The sequence below is a fragment of the Mus musculus genome, chromosome 17 (assembly GCF_000001635.26).
Source record: "Mus musculus strain C57BL/6J chromosome 17, GRCm38.p6 C57BL/6J".
Taxonomy (NCBI): domain Eukaryota; kingdom Metazoa; phylum Chordata; class Mammalia; order Rodentia; family Muridae; genus Mus; species Mus musculus.
Window position 1 is genome coordinate 14,643,509 of NC_000083.6, and position 17,061 is coordinate 14,660,569.

Sequence of the window (17,061 nt, forward strand, 5' to 3'; positions counted from 1 at the left end):
AGACAGACAGACAGACAGACAGACAGACAAAGACAGACAGAGAGACAGAGAGAGGAAGACAGGGAGGCAGATTGGGGTACTACCCCAGCAAGTGATGGGAAGAAGGCACAGAATATGCCCATTGCTTTTATCACAAAGGGGGAAAGTAAACACTTTCACATTTTCATCAGTGTGTAAATGTGTAGAACACCTCAGCATTCAGGTATGGAGCCAATACCTGGGCCTTTTCCTCAGCCAGCTTCTAGATTGTCCCATGGCCCCACAGCAACCATAGAGGATTGAGAACAGTGCTCTGGGAGCCAGTGTTTCTGGGGAATAGGGACTTGGGGTTCACAGAAGGTAGGGAGGATAAAGAGAGGAGGACATGGATGACCACGACAGACCCAGTTTTCACATAAACAGGATGGAAGCAGAAAGCATCAAAACCTTAGAAGTCTTACTTTGGCTTAGGCTTTTGGTTTCTGATGAATTTGAATAGACACGTCCTGGAAAAATTCCTTGCCAAGAGTCATTTGGAAAAGGAACCTTTGACAATGGCTATGCTATGAAAGCTCCAAGCGGCAAACCTTTTGAGTTCTCTGCTGGGGCTAGGCATCATTTTCCAGGGCTCATGTGCATGGAGGCCCCTGACTGAAAGAGCCAGGCAGTCTCCTCTGGCTAAGTCAGCCCCAGCAGGGACAACGTGGCAACCCTCTCTGAGGACCAGCCCAGGAAAGGCAGCACAGGCGAAGTGGAAAGAGAGACTAGTGTTTTGTTGCAAAATGAGTTAAGAGAAGGCAAGCTCCCAGCAATTTTGTCTGGCCAAATTATACTTTTGGGCCCAGGTCTGTACTTTATGTTTTAAAAGCTTAAATTAGTTTATAATCTCCTGAAATCTCATCTTGCCTTTTGTTTTTAATACCATGTCTGCAACTTTTAAAAACATTTTCCCACTCTGGATAAAGAAATAGTTTTTATTTAAGGCCAAATACTGGATGGTTTTGTGTCACTTATTTTAAAAATATTTTACTGGGTTTTTTTTTTATTTGAGAGTTTCACACAAAGTGTTTTGATCATATTCACCCCCAACTCTTCCCAGATTCACCCCCCCCCCTTTACACCCATCTAAATTTGTATCTTTTTTATCTTTAAGCTCACAAAGATCAGTTTGTGGTGCCAAATTATTCTTGAATGTGTAGTCTTCCACTGGACTATGGTTGACTTATCAGAGATTATGTTTTACATATCTCCTTTATAATGGTGCATATTATTAGTGAAGCGATGTAATGATTTTGTGTCCCACTGAAACAGCAATGATTTCATATGTGCCTTGTTGTGTGTCATAAGCTCACACGTGCTATGCCATACCTGTCATTCTGAGCTGCTACTTTCTAGTAATGATCTTTAACTTCTGGTGCTCCTGCCACCACCTCTCGAGTGTTGGTATTCTATGTGTATGCCACCATGCTACCTACACAGTTCTGGGTATTAAACCCAGGGCTCTGTGAATACTAAGCAAGCCATCCACCCTGAGCTACATCCCCAGCCCAGTGCTTCGCCTGGGAGGCCAGTTGCAATGGTTGATGAGGAAGCTGGGTCTCTGCTAAGTTCTGCAAGTTACTGAGTAAAACAATACCATAGCCATCAGTTAAGTTTGGTGTAACAATAAGGAAATAGCTGGTGCACATGGACACAACAGAGGAGGATACTCAGTCCTCCATTTTGGAAGTTGAGCCCAAAGTTGGTTACCCTTACCCTCTGACTCAGGCGAGAGGTCCCTGGTGGATGACATCCTGGTAGGCATATTCATGTTCAGGACAAAATGACCACATCTCAAATCAGGAAGGTAGAAAACAATCCATGGATTGAGTTTACTTTAGAATTGCTCATTCTTGCTCCAATTCAGGGTTTTCTTCAAGGCAACACTGCCAATAACCTAAAGATCCTTTGGTAAAGCCCACACCACCTTTTTATTTATTTATTTATTTTTAATGATACATTGCCAGATGCCGTGCAACAAGAGCTGCAGCGGGCAAGTGAGCTCCCTGGAGATGGCCCACCATCTTGCTCAGCTGCAATGGGTGAGCTCTTGTGAGGAATGGCCCCCAAAGACTTTATCCCAGCACTGCTTCCTGTTATTGGTGTGTGCCTTCTCATGTTTGTCACTGCCATACTCCTCATTTATTTGGCTTGGTGTGAATGGACACCGGGAGACCCTCACTGCCTATAGCGCATTGTGATTACTTCCTGGGTGATAGCCCACTCCGTTGGGCAAATTTCCTGCAGATCAACATGAAGATGAATTTTCATGAATTAATGCTGTTCAAATGAATTAATGACTTTATAGAATTCTTGATTTCATTCAAACAATTTTAGGAAGAAAGTTTAAAGAGATGATGGTGTTAATTGTTTTTCCAGAAAGATATAATAAAGTTAGAATCAAGAATAGAATGTGCCCCCTCCTCATAGAATAGTAAGTAAAGGCTGCATAATGAGAAATACAGTGAGCTTTCATAAATTACACTAAGAAGAGAAATAGGCTTGGGACAGATGTGTGATCAAGGGAAATCATTCATTCTAGATCAGGTCTAAGGATGAAGCCACAGGAGTGCACTATATGATAAAGCAAGGCCACATGAAACTGTTGCTTTGAACTTACTATCAACATCCTTTGTAACTCCCCTTTTGTGTATCATTTTATCTAGGAGGTAATTTTATAAATAAATTTTGTTTGAGAAGGCATAAAAGAAGCTGAGAGAAAAAAATAGTGTGGCTGTTGGGCTTTAATCCATCCACTAAATATATGCATATTTATAAATGTATATATGTATGTATATCAGCATGCATGTGCACTTGTGAAATTTATGAAATTGGTGTTTAGCTAGTGTGTGTGTGTGTGTGTGTGTGTGTTTGTGTGTGTGAGTGTGGGTATGTATGTGTCTGTATGTGTATATATAGGTATATGTGTGTGCATGTCTGTGTGTATATGTGTATGTATATGTGTGTATGTATGTATGTGTGTCTGTGTGTACATGTGCATGCATATATGTGTATGTTTATGTGTGTCTCTGTATGTGTTTGTGTGTGTCTGTGTGTGTTTGTGGGTGCATGTATGTGTGTATGTGTAATTAGGTGTGTATGTGTATGCATGTATGTATGTGTATATTTGTGTGTGTGTATGTGTGTGTGTATGTGTGCATGTATGCATGACTTTCTATTTTTTTTATTTTTTTTCTCACTGGGCATTCTTGCTGGTCCCAGATAATTAAATTTTGTTCTATCAGCAGTGCTAACCCCATAAATTACCCATGGGTTGGAAGTAGGCATTGGCTGCTATCAGCACTGACGCAATTGCCAACACCACACCCCCTCACTGCCTTCCTCGGGTACCTGGATGCCAGAACAGGCTTACAGCAATACATACAAGTAGGAATTGTAATTATAACTGTTAGGGCAAAGGATAGTAACCTCTTTGCTAACTCACTCTGTGCTCTCCAGTAACCATTTTACTCTACAGCAGCATTGCTACCTCTTACTTAAAGAAAGCAAAGCTTGCCTCATTAGAGCAACCAAGCCCGATTTGGAGATTAAAACTTCACCTTCAGCTAAGAGTCACTAATAGTTGTAGCAACAGCTTGTCACCTTTAATATTAATTCTTAAATCCACAGTCACATTGCAATGACAACAATCAAAGCTGGATGAGAAGCAGAGAATTCATTCCTCGTGTCCTACAAGGAAAACATCTGGGGCCCGTGGAGACGGCTCGGTCAGTAACGCATTGCCATGTGAGCACGAGAACCTGTGTTCCGATCCAAGTATCCTTGTAAACCTGAGTGTGTTAACACACCTGTAATCACAGCCCCAGAATCCATTAGGGACACTAGAGCTTGCTAGCCAGCTTGTCTTGCTGAATTGCTGAGCACAAAGTTCAGCGAGAGACTGTCTCAAAAAGTGAGGAGGAGAACACTCGGCTTCCAGCACACACAAGCATGTACACACAGAGATCTATAAGTACACACATGCATACATGCACACACACACACACACACACACACACACAGAGAGAGAGAGAGAGAGAGAGAGAGAGAGAGAGAGAGAGAGAGAGAGATGTGAATAATCCAATCCTGAAAGTGGGAGTGTTTGCTTCGGATACTCCCTGAGAGTAAAATTAGGAAACATTAAATGTAATGGAGGCGGATAGCCTTTACCTATCTACAGAAGGCCTGCACACTGAGCTGAAGGCTCCCGGCATGCCTTCCTCCTATTTAATTCAAACCCTGATGAACATCAGGTCTTCTGAATAGTGGCACAGTCACTATACAATAAACAATGCCAAGAATTCATGATTTTTTTCCAGCCAGCTCTGTCTGCCCTCTTCCTTCCATTTCTACCCTAATTCTTTAATTTAAATTCTGCTAGAACTCTGTTAAAGCAAAGGTCATTCCTGCTGAGCAGGGACGGCCCTCCAGGGCTGCATCATACTCTCTGTTCACTCCTTATTGTGTTTCTGGAGCATGGAATTATTGCCTCTACATATTTTGTGGATGTCTTAAATATGGCATTGCGGGTCAACTTTATGGATCAGTTCCATGTGCAAAGCCTTATTTCCCAGGAACATTCACAGAGAGTCAGTTTCGTTGTCATAGGAATGTTGAATAATCTCTGGGTCCCATGTCTCATCCTTTCTCATGCTAGCTATTAAATGTGTTTTCTTAGCAAATTCCTTCTAGCATGCAAATGGTCCCTGGAGACAGTGAACTTTTGGGTACGTGGCCCAGATTCTCCTGCAGATTTATCCCTCCATATGGTTCTGGGGGTAGTTGCTGCCTGGGAGGTTTTCAAGTTTGCAGACTTAACAGTACTGGGACATCACCCAGCAGAAACCTCTCCAAGCTAAGAATAAGGACACTAAGACCCTGTCCACCTGGCACCTGTGAGTGAGTCCAATCCTTTTGAGTCTTTCCAGCTCTTCCTGAGACATTAGAGATGGAGAGCTGCCAAGACTGGTCCCCAGCCAGCTGCCGAAGATTGGTTGGCTCCACTCTAACTCCCTTCTGCTGTGCAATTTCAGTCCTTTACCTATGGACAGAATGAGTGATCCCTTGGAGCCTTGATAGTGTGTGTCCTGTGCTGTTGAAGTTACACATATTACATAGCCATGCACAGGTGTGTCTGACCTCACAACTCAGCTGACCATTGCTTCTTAACATCACATGTTAACGTCACTCCAAACCCTTACTAGTCTTTCCAGACCTGCTTGGCAACCCATGCTAGTGCTGACCTGGAGATCTTGTATAGAGGCCTCTCCCCTGTAGCAAGGAACATATTGCATCATATGAAACCAGGGAGAGAATGGAAAAGCAGTCACTCTTGACCTCTGATATGTCCAGTGTGGATGCCAGATACTGCCTTGCAGTACTGGAAAGTTGCTAGGGGACAAGGTGGTGGGACAGTGGTGTGGAGCACTGGACATCTCAACAGGCTACAGACAGATAGTTGCTTCTAAGGTGGAAACACCATGGGTTGTAAGGTTCTGAATCTGTCTCCAGGGAAGCAGTGAGCACCCCCAGACCAGTTTCTGGGAATGCAGGGAGTACCCCAAAACTGTTTCTTCCAGGGATGCTTCGAGAACCCAGATCATTCCGCTTGGCTCATCTGCTCTTGGTGCTATGGTACCAGGCACAGCTTGCTCTGCCAGCAGCCCCTGATCAGCTCCTGGAGGAAGACAGGGTCTCCACTGCTGTTCCATGGCAGACCTACCTATGCTCCATGTGCCACCAGCATACTTCCCTTTTCCTGCTTCCCCCTGGACTTCCTTTCAGTACTATCAGCCAATGGTCTCTTTATCTAGACTAGTTAAGATGCTCATTGCCTATAATCAGAACCAAAGAGACCAAGGCTGTGAGCTGGAGGCTCGCCTGGAATATAGAGACTCGGTCTCAAAATTGCAACCAAAAGATTCCATCCTTGTGCCTTTCAATGCCCCAGACCACAGCTTTTCCTGTAATTGCTGAGACCTGGGCTCCTCTAGCTCTTTTCCCATCTTTGGCTAATTCCTTAGTCCATGCTTCCTTGCTTCTGACTGTAACAGGACTGATTTCATACCTCGTTCTCCTAGCTGGACTGTCTCTAGCTAAAGAGATATAGGTCATATCTGGGTTTGGAACATATCCTTAGCTTTGTCACTCATGTAGCCCATGGCACTCCAGAGGAGTGTCACCTACTGCATGATAGACACAACCCTATGGTCTATGATGTCATCTCTAGAGGGAGAGTCAGGTCTACTGCCTCCTTGTAGGTACTGGATCTAATAAGTTCCAATACCATGCAAACCACTTTGACTTAGGGACCATCCATGCTGTGTCTGCTCTCTCTCAGTGATCCAGCACCATACAACACCTACAAGTGATAACATAGATAGGGAGATAGTGTATCCTTCCATTCTACATATCATTTAGCTACCATCTACCTCATATCATTTTTATTTATGTATATATTTATTAGTTTATTTGCTCTCTACTATCACCATCTGCCTGTCATCCTTCTTTTATATATGATAACACTTTCTCAAAGTGAACAAAGATCTGTGCCCTTAGAGTCATTGGGTACAAATAATAGTCCTCTCCAGGAATGAAACAAGAACCCTCAAGATGGTGTTTCAATTTACCTGTATGCATTCAAGGTATTGGCGTACTGGGCAAATTTGAATCAACAGCTTGTGTGTGCTCCCAGAGTTAATAAGTCATAGTGTCTAGTATAATGAAGGGAAAAGAAACAGTGATACCCATGGGACTAGGGAGCAGATCTCACCTAACATAAAGAGGTCTGTGTAGATGGTTGCAGTGAAGAACCCCAAATTCCAGCAGCCAAAGGCCACTGGAGTCAACTTCTCATTTACCAGTATCCAGTGGGTGGGTAGATAGAGTTTCTGGTTACTAGTAAGTAACTAGTAGTTGCCTGTGCCCTAGTCTACTCACCACCTGACCATACCTGCCCTTAGAGGTTGGAGATGAGGTGGCATAGAGTCAATGACACAGACTTCTCTGGGAGCAAGTGAGAAAGGCCAAAGTAAGCTCATCAAAACGCGACTGCAAGCTCCTTTAATACCCTCTACCGGTGCTCCATTGGTCCCAAGAAAGCATCTCTTCTAAACAGCAGTTCCCAACTGGCTGGCATTGTCTGCATCAGCAATCCTTGGTCTCTCTGGCAGTCTTCTTCAGTTTGCAGGAGATTTACATAGAGGCCACTCCGACGTTCCTGCTACAACTTATATCATGTAGGGACTCAAAGTCCCCTCCAGGTGTGGATCCACTCTCATTAGAGGCCTTTGTGTTCTTCTGTGTTTTCTCAGGGTAGGAAAAATAGAATATCTGCCAGCATAGATTATGGCTGGAAACAGCAAGTGGCTTAGGGTATGTAGCATCCTATGCACATACATGCACTCTTAGCTCCAGACCTCTTCTGCAGGAAGATTTCCCTAACATAGCCAAGAAGAAAGTCAACAGCCTTGAGAAGCACATGGCTTGTCTCCCACAGCTCCCTATGGGCAATACAAGGATATAGGGAAAGAAGACATTCCAAAGAGCCCAGAGGTAGGAGTTTCTAGACCCCAGAAGCAGAGAGTATTACAGCATTATTAGCCTGCTACAGAAAAGCAAGTGAGATGAGGCCGCCCAGAGGACACCCTTTGGTCTCAGAGCCACAGGAAGACTGTGGAGGATTAGAGGGATAGAAAACATGATTGTTGTCTTTTTTGTAGGCTTACACTAGCTGCCATGTGGAGGGGAAAGGAAACACCATTGACATGAGAGGTCAGGGTGATTGATTGCTGAGAGAGGATAGATGGAGTGGAAAGACAGTTTTCCATTAGGCTTCTGAGCAGTGTTGGATATGTTCAATGGCAGCCCTAGGTGACAAGTGGCTTTGTACGTAGAAGATCACCACAGGACCACTAGAAGTCCCAAATACTCACAGAGCACGACACCAGGGAAGATCTCTGCTAAGACTCTTAGTGTAGAATCAATGTCACAGAGAATCAGAAAATGGAGTAATTTAGAATAAACCTTGACTTTGAGACAGGAGGCTTGGGTGATGACTAGATGCAAGTCCCTTGCTGAAGGCCAGCCACTAGTTAAAGGGGAAACTCTTATGAGGACAATCTTGAGCGCCACACAGAGGACTTCTGTTCCCCAGGAAGACAGAGTCAGTGTTCTGCCATTAGTGCAAGTGTGAAATTTAGCAGTATCACAGCAGCACATGGCACTATTACTCTGGTGGCAGAAGATTCTGAAACTGCCTACATCATAAGCCCTTTCTCATTCTAGCTAAGCAGAAACAGATAATGATTATATATATATATATATATATATATATATATATATATATAATGTGTTCCCATATTTGTGCACTAGCATGTTTCATACAAAAAAAAAGCAGAGTGTGTTTTATCACTGGAGACAAGCACAAGGCTGGAGGGTGGAGGAATGATCTGTAGTACCCAGAACACAGTCCCTGGTTTCTAAGCCTCCGCAAAGGCAGACAGGGTGGTAGCTAAGGGCAAAACATCACGTCTGTGGCTTGTCATCTCCTTTCAATGAGCTCGTCCTGTTTTATTGCTCTGGTTTGGGAGTTCTCCTAGTCAGCAGAGTGGGTGTTACATGACCCTCTGCAGTGGAGTTCGGTTCACTGGCATGCCAGAAGCTTAAGCCAAGGTTGGTGTCTGAGGCGGTCCCTGCTAATTAGATGGCGCCTGGTCTATCATGCATGGGGTTTCCCTGCATTCCACCTGGCTTTTATGCCTTCCAAATGGGAAGCACATGTAAAGTGGCAGCCTCCTTAGACCCTCTCAAATAGTTGCATGGAACTCAGATATGACTGCCATTGGATGCGAGGCACATGGAATTTGGTAAGTTTATTGCTACTCCCGACATGTGCTAACATGTGTCTGTGGTGGGTGTGTACAGGCAATGTCGATCACATGTCACTGAGCATAGTTGACTGTCGAAATACTTCTCCCTTTATAATCAGGTTTTGGCAAGGCAATTGCTAAACAATAAATAACTAGCTTGATCCAAATTGCAAAGGTAGGGGTCATTCTAGTCACTCTCAAGGTAGGGGTCACCCAAACACCTAAATACAGGGTTCACATAAAGGTAGGGTCACCTAAAGGTAGAGATCACTCTAAAGGTAGGGTTGAACTTCCTTCCATGCTCTGCAGTTCCCCAAAGAACTTTCCAGACTAAGTCCCTAAGTGAACTGTGTACCAGTGCAGACCACTCAAGACAAAAAGAGAAAAGGCAAGAGAATGGACTAGCAACCGCCCTGTCATCCTCCACCATACATTATTAGTTATTTGCCTTGTTGTTGCAGCAAAACATGTGACAAAGCAACATAAAGCAGAAGTCCCCTGGGCTTACTGAGCTAGGGAATGAAGTCTACCATGCGGGGAAAGGATGGCTAGGAGAACAGCCAGGCCCATGGTATCTGCAGTTAGAAAACTGAGAGGAATTCAGTTCAGTGCTCAGCTTGCTTTCTTGTTCTTATTTTCTGAAACCCCAGCTCATGCTACAGCACCTCACACTTAGCATGGGCTTTTTCCTATTCAATTAACCTAATCTAGAAAAATCCATCACGTACATATCTCAAGAGATTTGTTTTCAAGGTGGTTCTAAACACTCTAAATTGACACTTATGATTAACTGCCTCACTGTATTTTTCTCTCCCAGGGAAGCTGATGCTTTTGAGGATTAATCGCACAGAGAGTTTGGCTTGCTACCTGGATGGCTTTTATCTCACACCCATTAATTTGGACGTTACTCCACAAGAGTGTTGGTCTTTGGACAAGCTTATTGGAGAACATCAGCCGTTGTGTCTCAACGGCTACACTGGTGCCCCTGCAGATCTCACCTTGTTACTCATCATGGCCCACCATGGCAACACTTCATTCACACTGGGGGCATTTGCACTATTAAACAGTGCTTATCACACTACTGTAGGACATTAGTAGCACATTGTCACAGGTTTGTGCCACTGCTACATAGGTACTCAGGCACAGTATTACCTTAGACCCTCCTTTAGAAAATGTTTATGTCTTAAGGAAATAGTAGCATCCTGCCTATGGCAGAAGAGCCCTGAAAATGGAGCCTCCTTTCCGGCCCCCATCCTAGAGCTCTGCTATCTGTGTGCCCTGCATTTCTGTGACCTGGACCAGGAAGGACAACTCTACACACAGATACGGGCAAACTATGTCCATTTCTGTCTAGAATCTCTCTGGAGAAGGGTAGAGTCACTGACTGCCATCGCAGGGAGTGGTGATTTTGGGGACTGTGTAAAAGCAAACTATTCTTGAAATTATTATTCCAAGACAATTGCTGTATACATTTAAATTATTATTTATATTAGATAAAATTTGCTTGTATATCTCTAAACTGAAAAATGAAAGCCCATGTCAGAGTTCTGAATGATCGATGGAGCTCTTTTTAGTAATGGCATTTTACTCCATTCTGAAGATAGAGTAATAATCAATAAGAATAAACAATTTGTGTCTGCAACTTGTTATTATCAGTATACCTAGAGTCACCAGTGCTCTGTCTTTGTGGAAATGTGTATATGTGTCTCATTCATGTTATATGTGTGTAAAGTTTTACTTTGGTACTAAGTACCCATTAGCTCCCCACATCCTCTGGGGAACAGAAATATGCATAACTTTTTATGCATAAAATTGCAGGATAAATAAGAATTTCAACGGCTTTTTCAATTTTTCAAATTATTGACAATCACATTTGTTTTATGAAAGTGTCTGTACATGATATGTCCAGATTAGCTGTGGGAAAAAGGATTTTGGAAATAGCTCAGAGATCTTTGTTCAACCTTGGATAACATTTTTAGGCACCAAAGAGGTGACTGCACTTATCAACACTTAGTTTTAATAACTAGGATATAAAAATCCCTTCCACCAGGAGTTTGGGATTCTGTACTAATGAGAAAAGTGTTACCAACTCTTTTCTTCTCGTTGGCGACTGTTATATGTCTTTCAAGCTGACAAGACATTCAGTTTTATCCTCAGTCAGGTGCCAGACAGAAAACTGGCCCACTTGTTAAATCACATGGGTCAGCTAGTAAGTTCTGAGTGGGTGTTTTCTCTGTAATGTGTGTACATATTTGTGAACTCGTGTTTGTAACAGGCGAGAAAGCAATTTATATCAGCAACTGTCATTTCATGTCCAGAAATACGTGAGCTTGCCAATGTTTTACAGACCCACTGTAACACTGAAAATTCATCTCAGATCAATTATAAAAACATCTACGCATGTCATTAAGACTATGGTTATCTCGAGGAATGCAGCGCATTTGCCATCAAAAGCAAACAAGAGTGTCTTGTTTGTTTCCAGGCGAACATTAAAGCCTAACATAGCAAAGTAAATATTCTGTGAGTGCGTATGAGCACATCGCTGGACAATGGCATTTATGTGGAAAGGGGACAGGAATAGAAGAAGAGCTGGCTTTCAGAACAGGAGAAGTGAGGATCCAAGGATGCGCTTTGTTTGTGGCTTGCTTTCATGCCCTGTGCTGTGTGCTTCCTACAAGATAATTTCCTCCTGAGGCTGTTACACTGGGAGTGGTCTCCATCCCCTGCTGTGCCCTTGGAGAGTAGACATATGAAAGCAGCTGGCTGTGTTCCTTTGCTCTACTTGGACAGAGATCTTGGAATGGGTAAGAGGCAGCTTCCTTCGTGTTGCTGACCCTGAGTTCCAGAGGCCCATAGGCTGGGCTTTAACACCACAAGCTTACAGCTCTAAGCTTTGAGAACTAGGAGCTGAAGGCTCTAGCATTTTTGAGGTAGTGGCGGCTCATCTCTCTGACTGCTCAAGACAGAGACTCACTGGTCAGGTTGACAACACAGATACCCATAGACCAGAGTGACAGCTCTTGACCCTGAAGTTCATGGCCCCCATCCCTATGATGCCTGACAGATTTCTCTAACCTTTCCAGTGACTAAGCTTGCAGTCCCCCTAGGTTCAGGTCCCACCTTTGGTTCATCCCCTGTCTCATCTTATATGGCTCCAGCCTCCTTCCCTTACCTGCTTCTCTCCTTGCCTGCTTGCAGTGTCTGCCCTCAGTGGCTCCCTGAGACTCTCAGCTGCTGCCTGGTATGATAGTTCTGAGCCCCAGAAACTCTCAACTCTTAAGCTATCTCCTCCTTGCTGTTTCTGGAACTGGAAACTGGAAGTATTTGTCTGGTTTTTGTGCTGATAGCTCTGCCCACTGGAAAATACCATAAGTCGACAAAAGACCTTTTGGGAGAAGACTTTATTGGGGTCTAGTGTTATGGCACAATGCATACACACAGGAAAGCCTCTTAGACCAACTGGGAGAATGGCACATTTTGCTTTGGTCCCCTGACGGGCGGTATGATAACCTGTGTACTGATTATAATCGAGCTATTGCTGGTATATTCCAGATCTGTCAATTACATATCTCACCTAAGTGCCTATCACAGGTCTTTCTGCTGAGTCACGAGGGAGATGTCCCCTCCTATCCGTACTGAGAAGACCTGCAGGGTTAGCAGTCTAGAGTCACCAGCTGAGACAGATGTGGCTGGAGCAGGGCGGTCAGGAGAAGCCTATGGTTCCAGGAGCTGAGTGGTTTATAGTGTCCCATTGCTTTCCAGTGCCTGCTTGTGCTTCTTCCTCAGGCTAGCCATGCCTGTTGTGTATCAGGCTGGTCTAAAGGGAGGGAAGCTTAGTCAGGCTCAGATGGGTGCAATGCAGGATCTCCATGTGCAAAGAACTCACCCTGGAACAGCTTTGGCAACTGGTTCATTTACTGACAAAAGGGTGTCTACGTCCCTGGGTGGGTGGCCAGGGTCTCTGGGACAAGGGTAGAGGTGTTGGAAGATGTTCCAGTCACATACTCAGGAGCTGTAGGATGGGGGGGACCTTATAAAGTCAAACAAGGAGGGGAACATGCACTAGAAACTGATATGTGGAAATTGGAGGAAACCCCATGGACTTCCTGCTGTGTTGGGTGGACACAGAGGAATATTGCTCCTCATGCTTTTGGAGAAAGAGGCTGATCAGACACAGAGCACAGGGTCACACTGGTAGGCTGTATCTTGTGGCAGACCTTGGGTCCGATGAGCCCAGGCTGGTCCACCCATCCAGGTTGAAGAGGGTAGGTATGCTGCTGTGGTTCAGTGAACCACATGATTTGGTGTGAAGAACCTCATCTGTACCTAGCACAGGAAACACACATTCTTGTCATGGTGACTATGATTCTTTCCAGAGGAGCCTGAGTTTATTCAAGCCTTGCTGGGTGCCGTCTCCTGGCTGCTGCTTCCAATGTTTGGCTTGTCAAATGTTGCAAAGCTTCCATGTGAATGACTCTCTATTGGGAGTATAGCAATATGAATGTAGAGCCATCTGTGTTCTGCCTAGAGCCTACCTCCTCTTAGGATACATAATCGAACACCCAAGAGGGCAGAACTGCTCCTGAGTCTTTACACCACAGCCCAAGTTCCCACAGAGAGTCAAGAACTGAACTCAGGTGCCATTCTTCAAGATGCTCCCCTGGGGCAAGTGAAATAATCATCACATTTCAGTTCACTTTCAGTCAGAGGTTTTCAGACTTCCTCCTCCCTTCATTTACCTTTAGTCTCTCCCTGCCAATGTGAAGTTTTTTTTTTTTTTTCAGGACAAGATTAGCCTCAAACCCTGGGTCACCACTTATACATTCATCAATGCATGCTCTGCCCAAAGTCTCTGTGGACTCAGTTTGGAACAGTCCTGGCTAGAAAGGAATGTCTCCCAGCTTTCCCAAGCCTGGGGTCAGCAGAAAGACAAGCTTGGAATTTGCTTTGCAAGGAGCCTGGTGAGCTATTGGAGCCTCTGGCTGGGTGTCTACAACCTTTCTGTCTTAGATCATCCCTTTGAACTTCTCTGAGAAGCTTAAAACCTCAGTTGTCTGATGAAGTTCATGGTAACTCTTTAGGATAAATGTTAAAAATTTCCATTTCATAATCAAGTAACAGCTGGCTATAGTCTTACTGACCGCTAAGCAAACCACAGATGGTTAGCTGATTTTTCCCCAAAATATATATTTTGTCTTGTTTTGGCTAGAAATACAACTCTTCCCCTTGGGATGGAGGATTTTCTTGAATAATAATTCTGTATTTAAACTTTTGCGAGCTACTTAAGTATAAAGAGGAAAGAACAGTATACAAAGACTAACACTACACAGAAGGGGCATTAAAAAGAGAAAAAAATGACAAGGAGACACTCAAACTCAAAATGAGCCAGACACTGGCAACTACACCTGAAGCATAAAAACACCACACACAAAATTTAAATCCTCAGTAGATAGGGTCTCTGCAGCCTGCAATGAACCCGATGGGCGTGGAGTCTGAGAACATTCTAAAGAAAGTAGATAACAAAGAACAGGTTGGCCCACAGGAAGTCAGCAATGCCCTCAAACTCTCTTCAGCACTAAAGTACTATTCCAGTGTGCCAAGCAAAAGGGGGATTTCTGGGAGCTCGATGACAGCCAGGGCCATAGCGGATAAAGACAGAATTGTGGCTGCTTATTACACAATACTAGCTTACTTTTTCAAAATTAATTCTTTACATGCCTGAAAGTTTATGATGTTATTGTTGGATTTTTGTTGTTGTTGTTGTTGTTGTTGTTGTTGTTGTTGTTGTTAGAGAAAAGTAATCGAATGGGGGTTGGCTTGCCTCTCTAGTACCTAGCTTCATGTCCTCTTGGCTCATCTCAGTTCTGGCCATTCCCCTCTCCAGGCAGAGTCCTCATTTGCAGAAAGGGGGATGCCACCAACTGAGCCAACTCCTTTGCTGCTAAAATAAGGAGAGAAAGTAGGTGTCACGACAGTTTGTATAACTGAATTGCATTTCAAATGTGATGTTATTCTGTCTGGATTTCATTTTCCCTGCCATCATTGAACTGGTAACCAAAAATACATTACAGGTGAATAGAGATTGGAGGAGAAGACAGGCCAGGATGGGCACATCCTCACCTCCATTCACCATCCTACTATGACCTGTAGCATCAAATGTCTTATTTGTTCTGAGGACCTAACACTTCTGCACAGGAAACTGCCTCTTAGCCTCTGATTCAGTTCCCTGTCCTGAGGTATGCACACACCTCCTCACACAGTTCTGAGAGATCATCAAGACCTGAGGCCCAGCTACAGACCCACACAAGTCTCCGTTATACCTGCACCTGCTAAGATCCTTCCACAGCCCTCTGCCTTCATCTGGTTCTCCTTGGAGCCAGCTGCTCTGAAAGCCTGGGCCTTCTCCCAGCCTAACCGTGCTGAGGTGCAGGGTCTATGTGTTCTCTTCCCTCCGCCTGCTGTCTGGCCCCTCAGGGCTCAATCTATTTCCTCTCCACACGTCACCTGCCTGGCACATGGCTTCCCAAGAGTCCACACTCTTAAGTGCTGTGCCCGTTTAACCTCATTTCTACACTTAACCTCTTCCTTTCTGGCCTGTTGGCCTTGACCTCAGTTATTGGATGTGCCTTTGGCATCCACTAGAACATCCCTCCTGAGTGCTCCAGTCAGCCTTTCTCCAGGTAGGACAGCATCTCTGTCTCCCATCAGGTTAGGGGACCTTGGTGCTTTCCATTGCTGAAAGGAGAGCTCTCTCCACCTTCCGGTTGGAGTCGACTGAGTCAACCATATCAAGGAGGAGATGCTAAGCTGGGAGATGAGATGGAAAGAGCAGATTGCAGAAGCCGTAAACAGCTAGATACCTAGTGGCCATCACAGGGCCTCCGGTTTAGCATAGTATGCATGCCATGTTTACTCAACTTTGCAAAAGCCCTTGAACATTTTATACCTTAGGAGCAGACTAATCTATACTAAATGAGACCTTCATATCTTTGATTCCAGTCCTTGCTGTAGGACATCAACCCCTCTTTCTGGAGGTCATTGTTCCCTTATAGATAATGCAGTCTCTGATAGAAACTGAAAGTTCCTTTACAAAAAAAATAAAATAAAAAAATAAAATCAGTACTTTCCCAGCATCCCAAAGCATAAATTGTTTTCTGGCTCAAAATGAGTCTTGAGGCTCTGCTGTGTCAGGAGTGTGAGGGTCCTGCTCCTTTGGATGAAAATGGTAGAAAGACAACTTGGAAACCAGAATCAGCTTGTAGCATTAAAGTTCATTTTGGCCCAGTGCACTTAGCTAAAAACCCAGGATGTAAACCTGGATCCAGGATTGAACTGTGCAGTCCACGACAGAGCATCAAGTCTGAGCTGTCTCCCAGTGCATTACAATCTGCACTGAGAGGAGAGGGTAGAGGGGCTGAGCCTCCTGTGCTACATCCAGGCCCCAGCTCCAAACTGAGATGCTGCCGAGCAACTGATGCAGGAAACGCCTCTCACATTTCTGACTCATTCTGTGGTAGCTCTGATGGGAATGAAAATATTCTAAAGAGACACGTGCGCCCCTCCCTGTGGCTGTCAGACTATTGAAATAACAGGCCCAAGAAATTACACTTTCCTCAGGAATCTCTTACTGGGAGAAGGGAAGTCTGAGAGGGCTGGAGTCAGCTACAAAGAGGGCTTTGCTCCCAGCAAAGATTTCTCACTGTTCTGACAATTTGTCAGGCTGTCTTGCAAAACACTTAGACAACAGTAACGAGCTGGACCACAAACACATGAAACTCAAGAAGAACCAAGACCAAAGTGTGGACACTTTGCCCTTTCTTAGAATTGGGAACAAAACACCCATGGAAGGAGTTAAAGAGACAAAGTTTGGAGCTGAGATGAAAGAAAGGATGGACCATCTAGAGATTGCCATATCCGGGGATCCATCCCATAATCAGCTTCCAAACACTGACACCATTGCATACACTAACAAGATTTGGCTGAAAGGACCTTGATATAGCTGTCTCTTGTGAGACTATGCCGGGGTCTAGCAAACACAGAAGTGGATGCTCACAGTCAGCTATTGGATGGATCACAGGGCCCCCAATGGAGGAGCTAGAGAAAGTACCCAAGGAGCTAAAGGGATCTGCAACCCTATAGGTGGAACAACAATATGAACTAACCAGTACCCCCC